Source organism: Sus scrofa, chromosome 1, assembly GCF_054392235.1.
Source record: "Sus scrofa isolate SSC_HxYL_T2T_F1_AM1 chromosome 1, Sscrofa_HxYL_maternal_Yorkshire_Landrace_v2.0, whole genome shotgun sequence".
Lineage (NCBI taxonomy): Eukaryota > Metazoa > Chordata > Mammalia > Artiodactyla > Suidae > Sus > Sus scrofa.
This window is the reverse complement of record NC_139383.1, coordinates 119,707,689-119,728,180: the sequence shown is the minus strand read 5'-3', so window position 1 is coordinate 119,728,180 and position 20,492 is coordinate 119,707,689. Positions and strand designations below refer to the sequence as shown.

General features: G+C 42.6%; 1 long non-coding RNA gene across 7 annotated transcripts in view; it reads right to left on the bottom strand.

The window, feature by feature from the left end:
* The window catches only part of LOC110260990 (uncharacterized), a 523,917-nt gene that overhangs the window by 269,020 nt on the left and 234,405 nt on the right, over positions 1 to 20,492 (bottom strand). For 2 of the 7 annotated variants that reach the window (XR_014810038.1, XR_014810043.1), the window contains one exon: positions 4,534 to 4,643. The exons of the other annotated variants lie outside the window; for them this stretch is intronic. This is a non-coding gene — a long non-coding RNA (uncharacterized LOC110260990). The remainder of the gene's footprint in view (positions 1 to 4,533; positions 4,644 to 20,492) is intronic. 7 annotated transcript variants of the gene reach the window in all.

Here is a 20,492-nt window from a genome sequence, read left to right as displayed (position 1 = left end):
CAAAACAAAACACTACTGCAGGGAGGCACCATCCTCTTAAGCTGCCTGCAGCTATGTCTCTGGACTTGCAGTCCAAGCCTCTTCCCAAGTGACCACTGGCTGACTCTCCTTCCATGTGGCCTTTAATGAAATATAGTAGAAGTCTCTGAACAGACTCTCTAAACCATGGGGAAACCAAGCAGGGGGGCTTCCGATTTCACAATAGAAGAGACTAGGCAGGGCACACTGAATGGAGGAGGGATCTGGGGTTTATGCTGATGCTGCAAATCATAACAAGCCCATTGTTCTTATTCAGGCTGCTTAACATGGATCAAAAAAAAAAAAAAGCAAAACCTCCTGAGGAAGCTTTACTCACACTTTATATCTGACTTAGAAACTGGCCGTGCCAAATTAGATGGTTTAAAATTTGTGGTGACCTGAGAAGGGTTAACACCCCCTCCACACCACCCCCTTTGTCACCCTCATTGCAAGTCAGCTCCTGCTGCACTCACCTGAAGAAGAAATGAGCTGCCTTTACCTGAAAAAGCAAGGCTCTAACCTCAGCTTCCCTCTTCATGTGAACTCCTCAGGGAAGAAAATCTCTTGGCGGGAGGGATCTCAGTCAGGAATGTGTACAGCTCCAGGAACCATGGATTATTCAAATGCCTAGGTCCTGGCCAAGACCTTGAAGGGGCTCATAGGGGGTTTCTTATAACACAAAGCACATCACGCTGCAAGTGGGTTTCTCAGAAACTATCTCTTTTCCTCCTAAGACATCTGAGGGAAATACTTTACAAACTGAAGGATGTTTTCCTGGAGGGCATCATTTCTCCATCTCATTTGATTATCCATGAGGTTTTAAGCACCATAGTTTAAAGGGGTTTCACTAGAGTACATTCAAATGGCTAAGAAATCCCAAAGCACCCCAAGTTGCTTGACTTTAGTAACACACCATGAGCAAGTAGAATTAAAATGGGACCAGAGAAGATAACCTATGCAAAGATAAAGGCAGCTGAAAGGTACAAATAAATGGGAACAAATCAGCCACATTGCAGGACATTCCCACCTCCAGGAAAATAGCAATAAAAGCATTAGCTATGAATATGTCCTGAGGAACTCACACTGGAATCTCCCACTGTCTCTCTCTTACTATTTACCTAGGTGTTTTAATTTGCACCTAATGCAAAACAGTTTTCTTCATAGTTTGGTTTCCCATTTGCTTTATTCCTCTCCAGGCAGAATAATAACTGGATGTTTTAAAACATGCGACTGTTTTGAAAACTTAGAATAAAATTAAGTGAGTTACCTCTTTACCACAAAGGAACCCTATCATTTGGTGATTTGGCACTCAGCTCCCTTCCCTGAGAATTCAGCTTAGCTGAGCACCAACCATGTCTCAGACACTGAGCTAGCCACTGCAGTTACGAATACAGGCACAGTTCAGTTTTAAGGGACTTGTGGTCTTGAAGAGTGTGCAAGGCATGCAAACAAACTGTTATACTTTGTGGTAAGTGACACAGCAAAGGTCCAGTACACAAGGGAGGAGATGAGTACCTCTGTCTGTGAGGAGTCTTTGAAGCAGTCTACTAAGCCACTCTTTGAAGGATCAACAGTAATTCCCCAAGTAAACAAGGGTGGAAGGACATTCCACGCAGAGGAAACAGCACGTGAGGAGGTTGAGAAGTGCTGACAGCATGACGCATTTCAAGGACCACAAGCACTTAGATAATGCAGGACGATCTAGTGCAAGGTAGAAGAGGAACATGAGAGAAGCAAGCAGGGGCCAGATCACAAGGGACTACGTCTGCCACACCGAGTTTAGACCTCACTGGTAGGAGATGCGGCACCGGGGCAAGGGTTCTAAGCAGTGGGCAGACATGATCATATTTCTATTTTAGAAAAGATTACTTTTCCAGCAAAGGAAGAGCCTGAACAGGAAGGAGAGGCCTTGCTGGAGAGGTGTCATAGATATCCAACGATGATAGTGGTTCTGTGGGGTCAGGAGAAGTAAAAGTTAGGACAAGTCCCGGGTTTCTAAGTCAGAAGGCTATATGGTTGATGGCGCCACGCAGAGAGATGGAGAATATGGAAGAGAGACTAGGTTTGAGAGGTAAAGGGTAGGGGTGGAGAAGATGATGACTCCGTTTGGGAGAAATCCAGTTTTCCATCTTGGTGGAGGTATTTGAAGAAGTGATGATTTTAAAATGTAGAGTAAAAAAAATACCTTAGAGGAAGGTGAGAAAAGCAGCGGAAGAAGACAGACCCTGGAGAATGTACCAGAATGTTGCTGGCAAGCAGAAAAAGCAAGTCCAGGCAAGGGCATTAATAACAAGAGCAGTGGTCCAAACTAGAGATTTTCAGACCCTCATTGTCTGATCATGGAGCCCTTTTCTCGAATAAAATCTCATCTGGGCTCGGAATGTAAAACAGAGGTGAAGTTGGTTATCTGAGGGAACCCTGCTAACACTTTAAGCCCACAGAGTACATAGTGAAAGGTGCAGAGCTGAGTGATGCCATGGGAAACAGAAGTGCAAATACCCCATGTCAACATCAGGAGGCACAGATCTCCTCTGATGAGTCAGTTAAGAAAACAAAACCTAGGGAGTTCCCGTCGTGGCGCAGTGGTTAACGAATCCGACTAGGAACCATGAGGTTGAGGGTTCGGTCCCTGCCCTTGCTCAGTGGGTTAACGATCCGGCGTTGCCATTAGCTGTGGTGTAGGTTGCAGATATAGCTCGGATCCCGAGTTGCTGTGGCTCTGGCGTAGGCTGGTGGCTACAGCTTCGATTCGACCCCTAGCCTGGGAACCTCCATATGCCGCAGGAGCAGCCCAAGAAATAGCAAAAAAAAAAAAAAAAAAAAAAAAAAAAAAAAAAAAAAAAAAAGACAATAAATAAATAAATAAATAAAAGAAAACGAAGCCTACATGCTGGAGTTACAGAATTACCAAAAATGACAGACAAAGCTGGGTTCATTGCATGTTTGATGAGTATGAACAAGGGCAAAGACTGGCAGCACCAGGGGACTTCCCCCTCCTCCTTCTCCCACTGAAGAAACGTAAGTCTAGAGCTAGGTATCTGACTGGTTGTCAAACTAGTTCCTAGGACACAAACTAGAGAGGACCGAGCTTCTAGTTGAGGGTTCTTATATACTGTATTTACTCCATTCCAACTTCGATGGAACTCAGTCTGGAACTGAAACCCAAGCCTGAGGTAGAATTGGCAATGCTGTTATAAGCCCTCCTTTGTGGGAGCTTTGACCCCAACTGCAGCGCTGGGCTCTCTGGAAGAGCTCACTAAATGCTTCCTGCTTGAGTGGCAGAACAGATGTGAGCAGACCAGTGGGAATCCAGCTGCTCTTCTAAGGACAGAGGATTTCTGGACCAGAAAGAGTATCTTCACTTATTCAGCATTAACCATCTGGAACCATTCCTTAAACCAAGGTAGATGGCATTGAAGAAATGTTAAGACTTCTGCCCATCAGATGACGAAGCCACCCAGGAGAAGACTGTCTACGGCCCTCACAATAGCACTGTGGAACACCAACCTTCCCTATCTTCAATTATTCCAAGACAATCTCTTAAGAATATCTGTGCCAAGGTGGCAAGACCAGCTATGAGGCCACAAGAGCAGGTCCATCTCCAAGCAGATGGAGGTGGCAGGAACACGGCTGGAAACTGAGGTCCAGCACAGGGGGGAAGTCTGCCCCTTTCTATGCCACACTGCTAAAATACCCTAGTAGGAGTTGGCCGTCATCTAAAAACTCTTGGAAATAGGAGGTAAGCCTGAAAGATTTATTATCCACCAACCTCAAGGGTCAGTCTGAGACAGATACCGGAAGGGGAAGGAGGAACAGGCAAGCAATTTGCCTTTAAATTTATCTTGCTCCTCTGGAGGAGATTAACTTTTGGCTTGCTGCAGCACAATTCTCTAGGTTTGCTGCTGGCGAAGTTAGTGACTTATTGCTTACTGCAGCTTCACCACCATGAAGAGCTTCCCCACCCTGCCTTGTAGGTATATGTGTTTCTCTTTTATACCAGTGGAGCGAAGATGAGGAGTTTCAAGCTTGGTCTGACACAGAATCTCCCACTTGAATAACCAGAGTCTCATCACAGACTTGTGGGGTGGGGGGCGGGTAAGAAGAAAGGGTAAACCTAACTCAGTTTTCCATCCAAAGAAATCCAAACCTCCTTCTTGTCCAGAGGCGGTATCAGAAGTAATTTAAGTAGGCAGGGTAAAAATATGCAAAACGCAATCTGGCTTGGGAGAAAGAAGTTCCACTCTCAATGTTCCCAAGTATTATATTTGGATTTTGAAGATCAAATATAAAACAGAGGCTAGCTAAAGATTGCTTAACTTCTGAAAGTCCCAGCATGTAACCCAAACGAGTTGATGTCCTCCTAAGGCTGTTCTGGAATTCTTAGTGGAACACAGTGTCCCACAGGATTCCAGGAATTTCTACATCTGCAACACAAGTACAAATAATTTTCTCAGTATTTTAGCCTTTGTTCAATAGGAGTTAGTTTTGGGGGGTGGAGTTCACAGAAATTCTTACTGTTGACTTTTTTAAATGGAGCCAGACTGACAGAGGAGAGGCTCTCAACCCACCACAGGAACATGTTGCAGAGTGGGGCTCAAGTCTGGAGGACAGTCCACCAAGTAGCCCTTTGGGAGAAACCAAATGACAGAAAAAGATCAGGATACAACTGCAGGCTGGGGTTACACATTACAGTATTGAGCATGATAATGTACAGAAGCAAATGTCAGGGCATGGATGCGGGTTCCTCTTGGAGTGTAGGGAAAACCAGACAGATGGTGCAGGTGGCCATGACATTTGGCTCTCTGCCTTCTGAGGCTTCCTTATCCAGTTGCCAGTTCTCAGGAGCACATGATAGCAAGAGTACCTGTGGGCTGGACCATGTGCGGCAACCATACTGGCCCTCAGGCAGTGCTTCTGGACTTGGCCTCAACAAGGAGACTAGAGGAAAGGAATGCTATCCATACTGACAGAAGCCAGCCCCTCTACCTACCTGCTTCATCCTTAGAGCCATCTACTAAGGACCTAACCTAGCTCACAGAGAAATAATAGTAATCCATTAGCCTACTGGGCACTATGCAGGTATTGCAGGCATGTATATTTAATTCTTCAACTTAGTCCTTACTACAATCTCATTACATGGCTATTACTTTCAACTCCATTGTACAGGTGAGAAAACAGAGGCTTGTAAGGCTCACAAAACTCCTCTAGAGCTACATAACTACTAGGGTGTCTGCAAAGCTTGGTTGGTCAATTGCCACACCTATGCTCTCTCCACTCTAGAATGTGTGGGGACAGAGTGGCTAGCCTGGGACACACCTTCAGTGACCCATGCTTCCAGCGTTCCTCTTGGGGGAAACCTATCAGCTTACTCCACGTGGCTCACCCTTCTTGCCTTTCTAACCACACCCCACTGATCCTGGTGGTATGGCTGACATCAACGATGGGCCATGGGGAATCCAGGCACTTCTTTCTATTGAACACACGCCCCTGAATGTTGAGTTCTAATCCAGTACGTCCTGTATAATGAAGGGGGCACAATTTACTCAAAGGAAAAGAAAGGAAACTGTATACTGACAAAGCTAGGGAAAGAAAGAAAAAACAAAACAAAACAAAAAAACACGTGCAGACAATGGAGTTACTCGCAGAAGCCAGGCACAGAAAATTAAAGGTGCTGGAGAGGAAAGCAAAAATGTGTCTTTTTAAAATGTTTCTGTGATTTTAGTGATTATCTAACTTGATATACTATTTTTAATCAAACTTCATAAAAATAAGGAACTCATTTTATCCCATGTACTTACATCTCTATCCTAGCTAGTGATTTCTTTAAATATTATTTTCTAGTTAGTTGTGTATGAGTCTGTCTCCCTGAGGGTAGGGCTGGCTTTTCAAATCTGTTTCGCCTGGACCAGTGCCCAGCCCTAGGCTTCCAGTAGAGTTGGTTTCTAACACATATACATTCGATTGGATTTTATTTGTAGGATAAGTGGACATGTTTAAACATTTTTAATATAAAATTCAAATTCTCTTTCTTTGCTTTAAAGAGAAGCAGCTGCCTGTAAAATCCTACTGTTGGCTAATTTCAGCATTTCTAATGTGGGCAGAGACGCTTTGGCTGGTCTGGCTGCAGAGTCATTGTGACCCTCTGGCCTCCTCTGGATGACCAGTGCTGAGCCCTCACTCCGTAGTTCTCCCTTCCACAGAGAATCGGGAACAGTCCATCACTACAACTCTCTCCCCCAACCCACCCTGTCACCCCCTGTTCCTTACTTGGCCATATGATAAATTACCCCCTCCCAACAAACACACTCACATGAAGTTCTTCTATGGGATGGTAAGATATGAAACATTTGGGCCCGGGGGCACAGAGGTACCCAAACCCATCCTCAACTACAACAAAATACTACAGAAGTAACTGGAGGAACCAACCCACACCACTCTGACACACCCCCACTCAATGCCGTTTTCTCTTTCCCACACTTTGTGGCAGATGATATAGGAGCGGGCTGCTTCTTACCCTTGCACCCTGTTTTCTCTGGAAGAAGGAAAAGCCAGGTCTGAGCCCAGAAGAGAAGAGAACAGATAAAGTTCAGGTGGGTTCCCTGGAGGCATAGAAACTATGAATACGGAGGAGGATCCCCTCTCAGTCCTGCTCTCAACCTATTACCCCTGGAATGACTGCTTTAGATAGACGTCCTGGTGGTTAAGCATTTGCCAAAATGTACTCTGTACTAACCCATGCACCCTTCTTAATGACTTATTGATTTGAAAGGCAGCGGGGCATAGCTGTTAAGAACATGGGTGCTTGCATGAGTCTTAACCACAAAGTAGCTGTACTTCTGGTGCAGCATCTCTGTTTCTTTGTACAATGTGGGTGATGATGCTGATAATAGCACCTACATTATAGGATGTTTACGAAGATTTGTGGATCAGGTAGGTATAAAGATTTTAATTTGCCATGTTGAAACTACATTATCCTTTGACATTAAGGGCTATCAGAAGACTCCTAAGATACAACTTCAAGAAATATAAATGCTCCAAAAAAAAAATGACCTATGCACACTAACATCTAAAACCCTGGGTTCAAAGTGCTAACTACTCTACAAAAGGTACCAGGAAGTATTACGGGAATTCTGAGAAGTTATTTCTTCCAAAGTGGTGGAAAAGGGATTAAGGAAACTTTGCAGAAGGTGGCAATGAAACTGGGTCTCAAAAATGATAGGAATTGTAGATGAAGATATGAAAAATGTGGGCATTTAATAAGAAGAAATTGTAGAATCAAAGGTAAAGAGGCAGAAGGAGGTAAGTGTGAAGGAGAGAAATAGTCTGGTTGGTTAAGGCAGGCTAACTTTTAAAAAAAGTACCAATGCTTCTGATTTAATTGACGTCTTTTTGGATCTGAGTGATAGTAAGGCAGTGGCTATAATGGCTGAAAACCAGGGAGGTATGAGCAGTCAGAAGTGAAAGGCTTTGCAGGCTGGGTGGGAGGGAGGCTGGCAAGTCTCCTCAGGAAGATCAAGAGATCTTCATTAAGTAAAATACAGAAAAACATGAAAGAAACAGAACAAGGAATTGTGGGAGGGGTCTCTGGTCTTCTTTGACATCACGTAATATATTCATCACCCATTTTATTTATGGCGACGCCCATGTCATGCAGAAGTTCCCAGGCCAGGGATCAAACTTGAGCCACAGTAGTGATAACACTGGATCCTTTCACCACTAGGCCATCAAAGAATGCGTCATCACTCATATTTTGATGAGAACCATTTATACGGAATTTTACTCCGTGTGTGGATAATAAGCACTGTGAGTGTGGTACCCGTATTCTAAGTAACACTCCTTTTCTTGGTTCCAAACCTGCCTCTCAGCCTCCTCTCCATCTCAGATCTTTACCTTCTGATTCCTCAACCGCTCTTCCCAAATGTCACTAACAGCCCCCTGGATGCAGAGAGCAAGGCTTTGTTGCATACATCTTCACTTACCGGCTCCAATGCCTTCATTCATCTATAGGCAGCTGGCGTGTCCCTTTGCTGCCTGTCTTTCCCCACCAGAGTTTCATCTTTTTTTTGGCCAGCCTCTTGTCCCTTAAACCATTCCTATGCTCTAAAGACTCTGCATCTTCTCCAGTTCCACCTCATCATTCTAGAGATGTGATTGAGGACCTGAAGTAATATTCCACTATCCCAGGGGTGGATTCCAGGTAGTTTCACATAAAATCACCACTCCATCAAATAAATGGCTGTTCCTTTCTCACTGAAACCCACTTCCTAACTTGGATCTGATCAAAGCTCTGGATACATGAGCTTTCCCACCCATTTTATTTAACATACATATTATGTATGTATATATATACACATATATGTATAATAATTTGTTCCAGATTAAAACTAAGTACCTACTATACTTAAAATGCTAATTTCAGAAAAAAGAGGCTTATTTTGAACCAAGTAGAAGGACGTCTTGTCTTAAACACATGAGTCTCCCTTTGATTTCGTTTTCCCTGGTCCCCATCCATCTGAACACTGCTTAGCAAATGAAATTCTGCAGACGAGAAGGAGCTGGGACAGCATCAATGACACCCTCAAAGAACAGAGGAACATTTTTAGCACAAGCACCGTCACACACGTTTTCTACCGCTTCGATGAAATGACATGCACTGTACAAAAATGACACCTGCCACCTATTCCTCAGTACATCACAAAATACAGGGATTTTATACCTAAATCTTCAACAGAGGAAGAACAATGAGACACCAGCTCAGCGCTCCTTTGTTTCCAATCAGTCCTGGTGGTGGTGGCCACAGGGCAAGGTCAGGAACATGCCTGTCCTTACGGCAAAAGGAGACCAGGAACCACAAACCCTTCCTGCACCCACCCAAGCTGGCTGCTTTAAAAACTATTCTTTTTTCCCCTCATTTCAAAATTATCTAAAGACCAATTGGTTCCAGGCAGCTCTTTCTGTATATTAATTTTTAATTGGAGAAATAGCAATTAGATGGCTGCATTGATTGCCAGTTCCCGTAATCTTTTTTAATTTGAGATAACAATCTATTCAAAAAATGAGTTTGTCCCTAAAATATCTTTTCCTAATGGCAATAATAACTGAAGTTATATACAAAACCGGCAGAGCAGCCCACAGGGAAGGGGGGTAAATTATACATGGAATACTCTGCACCTGGCTTGTCAGTTATAACAAAAACCTTACCACGAGTGTCCTATGAAAATTGTCAGGTTCATATGTTGTTTTTATTAATGCCATTTTTGAAACAACCAGATCATCATCTCTGAAGAGAAGCTTTTCATGGCACAAGGGCTGCTTTTCTACACCCAAGAAACTTAAACCAGGTAGATAATAAAATCCTCACTAAGCTCCTCGCTGTGGACCCCGGGAAGATTAACAGGGGGAAAGAGGAATTTAGAGAGGAATGGACTTCCTGCTTGGGAGGGACGCCCAGGCCAGGGCTGAGCAAACAGGAAGGCAGGTTCAGTGCACAAACCAGCAGATCTCAAGCTATCCCCAAATACTCCTAGGAGGCAGGAGCATGGAGGACACTAAGGGAACCAGGCTCTAAGCCATTCGAGAAAGGGAAGAGTCAAGCTGGGGGCCAAGTATCACCTTTATTATTCACAGAAGCTAAGCAAAAATACATAGCTTAGGTGAGAGTTTGGTGGACCAGCCAACTGAACCCCTGAGCCAGGAAGGCTTCTTACCTATACAATCAGAACACGGCAGCCTACCCAGGAGAGAGCTGCATATGGAGGCATACAGACCCCAACTGCTCTCAATAAAAGGAGGGGGAGACGCAACAGAAAGAACCAAGGTGTCGCTGAACTGAGCATGCTTAGTTTTACTTTCTACCTTCACCAACCAGAGCACCACTCCACTTCCCCAGAATGTGAGAAAACAGAGGCCAGGGGTGTGTATAAGGAACATCACTCCTCATGGAATCCAAGATTGAGAAAATGGATTTTCCTCTAAAATAAGGAGAGAAGGAGTTCCCGTCTTGGCTCAGTGGTTAACGAATCCGACTAGGAACCATGAGGTTGCGGGTTCGGTCCCTGGCCTTGCTCAGTGGGTTAAGGATCCGGCATTGCTGCGAGCTGTGGTATAGGTTGCAGACGCAGCTCGGATCCCACATTGCTGTGGCTGTGGCTGTGGCCAGCAGCTACAGCTCCGATTAGACCCCTAGCCTGGGAACCTCCATATGTTGCGGGAGCGGCCCTAGAAATGGCAAAAAAAAAAAAAAAAAAAAAAAAAAGACAAAATAATAATAATAAAATAAAATAAGGAGAGGAAACTAGGGTTCAGAGGGGGTAACACAGAGACTTGCTGCCGCTCAGAATGATTTTTTTTTTTTTTGGAGGACTCTCTCATAGTTTTATCTTAAAATTATATAAGACTTGTCGTCTGTTCCCTAAGATTTCATGGAAAAGGTTGGGGCCAGACTATCTGAAAAATTTTATATTTGGAGAACTCCCTAAAATTGAGCAGATCCAGGATTGAATTCTACTCTTCTCGTTTAAGTTCTGTGTTTCGATGTTCTCATCTGAAAAAATGGGGAAAATGATTGGCTTTACTTAGAAGGCTATCAGAAAGTGATTAGCGAAGTAGGTCCAAGAAAAGGCTCTGGAATGTAGTAAGCACTCAATAAATACTATATCAATTTATGTCAATAATATATTCCAGAAAAATTTCTGTGTTTATTCTATGAGGCTCCTGCTCCTGGTCCCCACTGGGAAGCTGAGAATTCACATCCTCCAGCAGAAGAAGCTTTGTTTTAGCCCCTCGGCTGAACACTCCTTCTCTGCCGTCTGAACCTCACACTTTGCTCCTTCAACCTACACCTCGGCCCATGTCCACTGAAAGCCTGTGATGTCAGGAGTAGGAAGCGAAGATAGAGGGGAAGATACAAAGACCCCTCGAGAACTTCTGATCCAGCAAGGGTGAAAAAAAAAACCTCTTATTCACAAGTGAAGTATAGGGTGGAAGTAACACAGATAGAAATTTATGGTGACCTGGAATGGAAATATGGTGTAAACCCTCCCTCTCCACCCTGCTGTTATCCCTAAGAGGTTTGTCTCGACATGTAAGAAGTTACCACCTATGACCAAAACTTAGAAAATTAGGAGAACACCAGTTTAAGCAGACATGTTCACCAGAACTCATATGAGAATGAGCTGGTCGCCATGAACCTCGAAAGGTGTAATATGTGGAAAAACAATACACATTTTATTCCTAAGGATAATTGCCTCTGAAATACACTATCCACAGAGAATAATAAAGTCTGAGATATAGATAACTTAATGTGATGGATAAACTCATGGAAAATAATAACTAATACTTATTAGAGTTACTCTAACATTAAGGACTTGACTTGCCGTATCTCACTAAAAAAGTGGTAGATTCCCATTCAGCGTGGTTCCAAAGGAGCGAGTCTTAGGTGGAGCTCCCTGGGAAACAGACTCTGAGGCTGAGGTGTGTGAGTAGGAGACCGACAGGGTAGAGCTCACAGGAACAACACTGGTGAGGACAGAGGAAAGCATGACTGGGCAAGGGAGGAATGGAAACACAATGCAGGCACGAAAGTCCCAGGGGATCCCATAGGGAGCTATGAAGCTGAGGTCTCTCCCCCGCCTTTAATGGTCGCACCCTTGGCATATGGGAATTTCTGCACCAGGGATTAAATCTGAGTTAAAGTTTCAACCTACACTACAGCCGTGTCAATGCTAGATCTTTTAACCCATTGTACTGGCTGAGGCTCGAACCCATGCCTCTGCAGCAATCCAAGCTGCTGCAGTCAGATTTTTAACCCACTGTGCCACAGCAGGAACTCTTAATGAGTGACATCCCCAGAGGAGGCAAAAGGGCCAGAACCCACCTCCCTGCAATGTGCAGTTATTGGCTACAGGCTGCTCCTAAGGAGGTGATGCAGCACCCTTCTGCAGAAGCCAATCCGCAGGAAGAGACTCAGCGGTCAGTGGTCATTGCTCAAGGGCTTGTGAATGAGTGTCTTAGTCTTCAAGTGGGGATGCAGAGGTACACTGCAGGGTTCACTCTGGGAGCAAAGGACAAAAGGAAGCTGAACTTACTAAGCCCATCTCCATCCCAGCCACTGCAGAGGGCATTTTCTTATTGTCTCTAACCCTTCTGTGTAGGCATCAGTGACTTACTCCAACCTCCTGAGAGACTTTAAGATCCCCTCCTTCCTCTAAACCAGTGGTTCACAACTGAGGGGGATTTTGCTCCCAGAGAATGCTGCCTGGGCAACGTTGAGACACTTTTGTTTGTCACAACTGGGAGTGGGTACCACTGGCATAGGGAGAAGCTAAGCATGTTACCAAACATCCCACAATTCATAGACGAGCCCCCACAACAAAGAACTATCCCGAATGAAATGTCCATAGGGCTGACAGTGAGAAACTCTGCTGTAATTATGAGGCAGGAGAACTCACAGTTGGGCCACAGTAACTGGGGAAAGAGTCTTCAACCATGTGGCTCATTCGCTTAGACTTTTCCTCTTCTGTTTCTTTTGGCATCTCTAAGCCTCTTGGGTTTTCTGAATGGAAGGCCTCAATCCAGGTGATTGGTACCACAAGGTGGGTTTGGGGTTGCTTCCCCTCTGCCACTCCTCCAGCCTGGCAGGACCACGTGGGTGTCAGGATGGGGGTCTGGGGTTGAGGAGGGAGGTTAGGCCAGTGTTACTCTAGCCTATGGGGGAAGGTATGCTTCATTCCTTGGCTTTATCTTTGTGCTGCTTCTTGCCATCTGACAGCTAAGACTCCAAAAGCCCAGGTGACTTGGGTGAGAGGAGAAGGGCTCAGGAGGATACATTTATTCTAGGTCTCAGGCCAGTGGAGCAAAGCTCTGTTAGCTCTCAGCTTACCAGGAAAGAAGTACAATTAGGGTTATGCTCATAAAAAATATGCTGGAATGTCCCTCTGCTGACCTTCAACAAACTCTTCCAGCTGATGGGCTATTCACAATCCCCAACACCTCTACTCTTTTCCATCAGAAGAATAACTTCGACTCGTCACTAATGTTACCATGTTACAGATGAAAAAAAAAAAAAAAAAAAAAAGGATCACAGAAGTAGCCTGTCCACAGCCACACAGCAAGTTAGTGGCAGGGCTGAGATTTATAACCAGGATTGTCTAGTTATACAAAACCCATGCTCATTTGTTTGAGAAACATATGTACTCTTTGAAATTAATCAGATGGGGCATGCATGTCCTTCTACATGCCCCTTGGCGTCCTGAGACACAAAGTTGGGCTGAATGAATCTTGGGTTGGACCCAGTCTCTTAAGCTTTGTTCTTTTCTTTTTTGAAGTTTAAGAACTCTGAGCTTTCCAATTTCTAAGGGAAGGCAAGAAATGAAAGACAGGCTGGGTGATTTATATAAAGTGATAATGTGAGCCCATCTCCTTACAGCCATCATTTTAGTCGGCAATAAAAATGACTGGTCTGACACCCTCCACTTCCTGAATATCCAGAAGGCCTAACTGCTTGGACTCTCAGACATAAAGCTCTCTGTTAATGGACCTGTCAATTTTTTAAAGTGAGCAGTTTTTCATAACACTCCATAAAACTGGAAAAAAATAAAAATTAAAAAAAGAACATAGCATTTAACATGAAAATACGGGTATCATTTACTGAACATGAGCTAAAAGCAGCAGAAAAAGAAACTGAAAGAGCAACAGTGGCTGGTGATGGAAAACAGACGATTGCCTAGGAAGAGGATCCTCTACCTACCCAACCGGGCCCCTATTTTTAGCAACTTAAAAAAAGAGGCATTCATTAAGTATTAAACTTAAAAGTAAAAAGCTTTATGTTCTTCTAATAACAATCTAGTACCCTTGTTATGATAGATTTACTAACCTCAATTTAGACTCTCGGAGATCAGATTCATGTCCCATAAAACATATAGGGAATACATTACTGAGCAAAAATATAGTAATAGATTATATAAATATCTATGCCCTATTAAATTTTCAGTTATAAACTATGTTCTTTTCTTGAGCCATTTTAATTCATGAAATTATTTACAAGTTTACAGATACCAAAGAACAAACTGCTATACTGTGTTATGCAAATGTTTTTTCCAAATGTGGAAGTTGTAAGAATAGAATACATCTAGTGATCAACATATAATTATAAAGAATATTTCAAGGCTTCATTAATGGCAGCTGTTCACAAGATATTTGGAAGTTTCCAATGATTTTTATGAATCCTCTATAAATGCTGCTAATTTATGAAGGTCATCCCCCTTTACACTGGTCTATTATCTTTTGCCCCAAATTTTAAGTTTGTTCAAATATAGAGGATAGGTCCTCCTATCAATAAAAATCTGAGAATACAGAAGCTAACTTCAATATGATGGTTTTCTATCATTTTTAAGAGATGGTGTAAAATAAACAACCACTGGAGTTTGAGACAGCAGAGATGGGCTAAGGTCTGACTATCACAAATAAGCTTACAACACTGAACAAGACCATGTCTGTTTCTCACCATGTCTGTGTCTTATGCGTAAATGAATGTACTAATCACGTAAATGAATGTACTAATCTCTGCCCTACCTACCACCCCTTAGGGTTGTGAGGACGGGTAAGACAGTTATGTGAAAATAGTTTACGCACTGCAGGAAGGCAAACAAGAATATCAAAATGAGAAATAATTATGTTTTTGAAGAACATTCCATTGAGAAATAAGCAGTGATCCAGTGTAAACATATTCACGTGGGGAGGCTAGATTTGGCAATCCTAAGGCAGAAGGGGTTTGAGAATTCTTTATCCCCCTTCCCCCAGCATGGCAAATCGTCTTGATTACTGATTGACTTCTTGCTTTAGCCCTTGCTTTATTCATCTCAAATATCAAGGGCTTCTCACACACCTGCTCTTCTGACTAAGCCTTCTAGTGAGAAGATACATTGGTTCAATGTGCCTAAGGCTATCATAAGGCTGTGAAAATATTCTGGATGCTATAAAGCAGTACGGAAATGGTAGACAGTAAGAACAGGAGTGAGAACAACATAGTAAGTATCATCACTGACTCAAGATAGTAGAAAAAAAATACACAGGGCATTCAAATTTGAATTTCATATAAATAGTGTTTTATTTTTCACCATAAGCATGCCCCAAATATTGCATGGAACGTACTTTTACTAAAAAGTTATTCATTGTTTACTTGACATTCAAGTTTAACTGGACATCCTGGTTTTGCCTGAAGTGGTTTGGTTGGGGAGGCTATATCTGACAATCCTAAGGTAGAAGGGCTTTGGGAATTTGTTCTCTCTCTTTTCCAAGCATGACAAGCCATCTTGCTTATTGAGAGTATTTATGTCCTTGCCTCGTTCATTTCAAATCTTAAGGACTTACAGTACACCATTTCTCCTGGCCACTCCTTTGAGGTAGCTGAGCATTTGCACTACCATAAACCATTACAATATCAGTATTCTCCAATATATAGTTGGCTAATGAACTGCACAGGTCCACTTAAAACATGGATTTTTGTCAACAGTAAATGCTACAGTACACATCATCAGAGGTTGGTTGAAGCCATAGATGCAGAACTTTTTATATGGAGGGATTGCAGACAGGAAGGGCTGTCTTTCAAAATATAACTGGATTTTCAAATGCATGAGGGGTGCTGGCTAACTCCCAGGTTGATCAAGGATCAACTTGTATTCAATGAGGCATTTTTCTTCCCAACCAAATAGTGAATTAATTGAGGAAAGAGACATTCATTTTGATCACCTAGTGCCTGGTTCAATGCCTGGCACACAGCAGCTGATCAGAAAATGTTTTATAAAATGAAGGTCCACAGCTTTCTTCACACTTCATGCTCTCACCATGGGAAACCTTGTTCATGTCTGCTACTTAAATAATGAAGAACCAACAGACAAATCAACAACGCATGTCTCTCATGTGCCCTTCTCTCTTGACCCGCAGATCCATGCTTTGCAACCAACTATAAGCTGTCTCCACCTAGATTTCCATGGACACCTCAAATGCAAGCTGTCTAAGATGGACCACATCATCCCCCACTTAAAGCTGCTTCTCTCTTAGTGCCATACCCTGTAAACCAGGCTAGAAAAACCAGGGTTCTTCTAGAATACTTCTTTTCCCACACTTCCCTCATCACTAAGCCCTTTTCATCAAAAGTTTTTGAGATGTTTTTGAAAGAAAAGTTGTGATTCTCTGATTTGGTTAGTCTGGCCTGTGTCCAGGGAATGAGTATCTTTTTAAAGTCCTCCATTTGATTCAGTGGTATTTAGGATTGAGTGTCCTCCAGAACATAGCTGAAGACAGAGAAACACCTCCTCTGTATAGACTTAACAATTTGACTAGAAACATGAAAATAACCCCCATCTGTTTTGTATTAATAATTTTGAGAGCTTTACGAGCTTTTGATCTGAAATACTATTTTCATTTATGTATACGAAATTTCAGTATTCTCTGTCTCCTAGGGATTACTTGGGATAACTTCCCACACGCATATATTCCTGAACTAGTTCTCATTTTATAATGCAAAGTGTTACAAAAACTTTAATACAAAAAATAAGGTTGTAAGTAGGTAGTACTTAGGTGGTAAAGTATTCTTTTTCTTCCAAGTCTTCTCACCTAGACTCTGAAAGTACTATCAATTAGAAATGAAAGGAATAGAGAAAATAAAGCTTTTGGATTATTTGGAGTTATTCATTCACACACATACACACATTAGGATAGTTCATCAGCCAGGGATTTAGAGACACCCAACTTACCCACAATCTTTCTTGGAATAGGCTTCAAGACCAGAATATGCTTAAAACTCAGGATGCAGTTTAATTGTAAATACTCAAAAACACTCTCAATTTTGCTATCCTTCTAGAGAGCAAACCAGTTACCTCCATCCTGCATCCTTGCATACAGAAATGGTAACTCTGAAAAACCTTACCATCAGTGAAAAATATGTTTTTTCTAAACTTTTAAAATAAATGGTTTGCCCAAGGGTAAGACCTTTATACCATCTTAGCCAAGAGCAAATTTCCCTAGACAAATTGGCTGGCTGCTTCTTGAATTGTTCTCAGCTAAAATTGAGGCACTCCTATTATTGATATTATCTGGCCATACTTTTTTTTCCCCTTAAATCCACACATTTTGTTATACTGGAAGAAAATTATACTATATTAGGTTGTGTACAACACAGATCTTCAAAACATTCACCCTGTCAAAATAATTTCTTAATTAGTGGTACAACATACTTTTTTGAGACAGAACTTGTCAGAAAAACATCCTGCAGTGGGGAGCTTAAGTGAATTCATTCTCAGGATTTTAATAAGACTACATTTTGCCTCCTATATGGAGAGGGAATAAAGTAATTGTCTGGCAATTTTTTTCTTCCTTGGAGAACCACTTCAGGAAAAAAAAAAGTTTTAGCCATCTTTTTATAAAAAAATTCCCTACATTTTTGTTAAGAAAATAAAAAATGCATTAGGTTATGGCATGTTAAATTGGTGACAAAACTTATGGAATAAAATATTGAAAGAAAAATTAAACCTTTCTTCTCAAAAATAATACCCATCCACTAGTTTGTATAAAATGAAGTCATTACATACAAGGATCCAATTAAAGAACATACTATACCTGAAACTGATGTAAAAATATTTTACCACTTATTCTGTTAGTACTTTAAAGACATTTCTTTATTCCTATCAAGTGTAATATATTAAAGTGTTTAGGTTTAGTAAACAAAAGATCTGGATTTTTCAACCTTAGTCATGATATTTCTGAGTGATATTAAGAAAACCAATTAACTTCTCCAGACTGCCTTTCATTCATCTGTAAAAGGGACATAGGAAGTGCGCCCTACTGGATTCAAAGGGTTATTATGAGGAATAAATGTTCTCATGACTGGAACTATGCTTTGAAAATAAAAGCATTGTCTCTCAGCTGCCATTTACTTACTAGGTCAGGCACTATATTAGATGCTTTATATTTAATCCTCATAATGGAAGAGGAGCAAGACTTTCTTAGCCACAGCTTTTAAGTGAGGAACCAAGACTCAAAGAGGTAATGGAACTTGCCCTGAATCACACATCTATGAAGCACAAAAGAGAGATCGCAACTTGCCTCTACTGTCCCTATCTGCTCTTCCTCACTCCCTTCTCCTCCTCTTACCCTCAAATTTATGGTCTGGGCTTTGGTAGAGGACTGAGAAAAGAGCTTGGGACTGAGCCCTTGGTTGGCACACAAGGGGTGATAACCACATCTTGCTCCTGAAAATTAGTCCCTTGGAGCACTGCCATTCACTAGCATGAAGACCAGACTGGAGTGGGACTGGGGCTCAGCTACTCAATCCTAATTCAAAGGAAAGTTGTAAAATGGGACCCTCGGGGCTCAGGTTCGGGGTCTCCAAAAGCCACGGCTGGCACGGTTAAAAGCAGAGGCAGCTCCTGCACTCACTATTACCCAATGTGGAGGCCACATGGTAATGATGTGTCCTGCTTGTCAGTGACAATATTAATAAGCACCTATGTTGTGCAGGGAGCTCTGATAGGTACCCAGAGGGCTACCTGGAAGTGGAGGACATGGTTCCTGTCCTCAGAGAGGGAAAAAAAGCAGAAATAAACATGTGAAAATGAGAGTGGCAATACATGAACAAACTGTTCAAAACAGTCAAGAAGCCATTACAAGGCAGCATGTAAAGAACTGAAATAACAGTCTGTGCAGCACCATGGATGGACCTAGAAATTATCATGCTAAGTAAAGTCAGTCAGACAGTGAGACACCAACATCAAATGCTATCACTTACACGTGGAATCTAAAAAAAGGACACAATGAACTTCTTGGCAGAACAGACACTGACTCACAGACTTTGAAAAACTTATGGTTTCCAAAGGAGACAGGTTGGGGGTGGGGGGATGTGCTGAGGGTTTGGGATGGACATGCTGTAAAATTTCGTCGTGGTGATTGTTGTACACCTATAAATGTAATAAAATTCACTAAGTAATTTAAAAAAAGAACTGCTATTCATGTGGTACAGATAATAACATGTTGTGGAAAGGCACAGGGGCAGGGGTGGGGGATCTTTCAGGCCAAAAGGTCAGGAAATGCTTTAAAGAGGAGATCAAATGAACCCTTTATGGCATTTCAGGTATTTCCATTTCCTCCACCTTAAGCCGAGTATTCACTCTTCACTCCTTGCAGTATCTTCTAAAACACACCTGCTGGCCAAGGCTCCTTATTGTATGTATAAAGGAACTAAATAAGAACACCAGGGCCAGAGTGCCATTAATGCCCCCTTTGTTAAGGAACAGAGATTCAGACCACAAAGCATTAAGCAGCCACTGTAGAAGAGACGGGAATGTAGAGCGAAGACTTGCTGGGTGGGAGATAACATCAAGAGCAAAAGCATAGGCGAAGATCATGGTAACGTGCCATTATGAAACAGAATGTAATAAGGTCATCTGGCAGGAGGAGAAGCTGCAGGGAGGACCAGTGGATGGTGAGATGGGGATGGTGAGTTAGAAGCCCTTGGGACCAGGCTAAGGAGTTGGGAATTTCATCACATGGGCAATGGGGTGACACTGAAGTTAGGAATTCAGCATGGCCAGGGGTCACTTTACAAATGAATCTAGGGAAGGTGTTCAGGGAAGATGTGATCCAGAAGACAGTAAAGAAAAACAGCTCAGGTAAGAGATTGAGTCTAGAGAGTAGGTATGGCCGGGGGAAGTCAGATCATCAGAGAAGTATCATGTAAATAACTGGATTTGATGAATGACAGGCCAGGGGAAGAAGGGACATTAAGGAAGGCACTATTAATTCATTCAACAAGTATTTATTGAGTGCCCCCAATGGGCTAGGCATTGTTCTAGATGTTTGGGGTCTGTCAATGAAAACCACAGACCCTTGTCCTCACAAGCCAATAGTGGAACAAGAATAGAAAGAGTTAACAAGGGACATAATAAGTATATGGACATAATAAATAAGCATATGGTACGTTAGAAGGTGATTAGTGCCAAGCAGGTGCTGGGGGTGCCAGGAGTAGGATAGGGCAAAAGTTTCACAGAGAAAGTAGCGTTTGAGCAAAAATCTGAAGGTGAGGGCAACAACCATGAAAATATTCCCAAGTGGAGAAAACAGGCAGTACAAATGGCCTAAGGTGGGAGAATTTCTGGCATGCCTAGGAAACCTCAAGGAGGCCAGAATGAGGAGGAAGGCAGGAAGGGATGGAGAAATGGGTGGTAGGAGGATGTGGATCACAACTCCTCAGCGGCCAATGTAAGGACTTGGGCTTTTACTCGGGGTGAGATGGGGCTCCACTGAAGGGTTCTGAGCAAGGGACTGACACGATCCGATTTATGTTTTAAAAGGATCACTCTTGCTACTATATTGAGAAGCTTCTGCGGGGGGCAAGTACAAAAGGAGAGGAACCAGCGAGGAGATCTTAGCAGTAATTCAAGCGAGAGGTGATGGATACTCAAAGGAGAAAGGCAGCGACA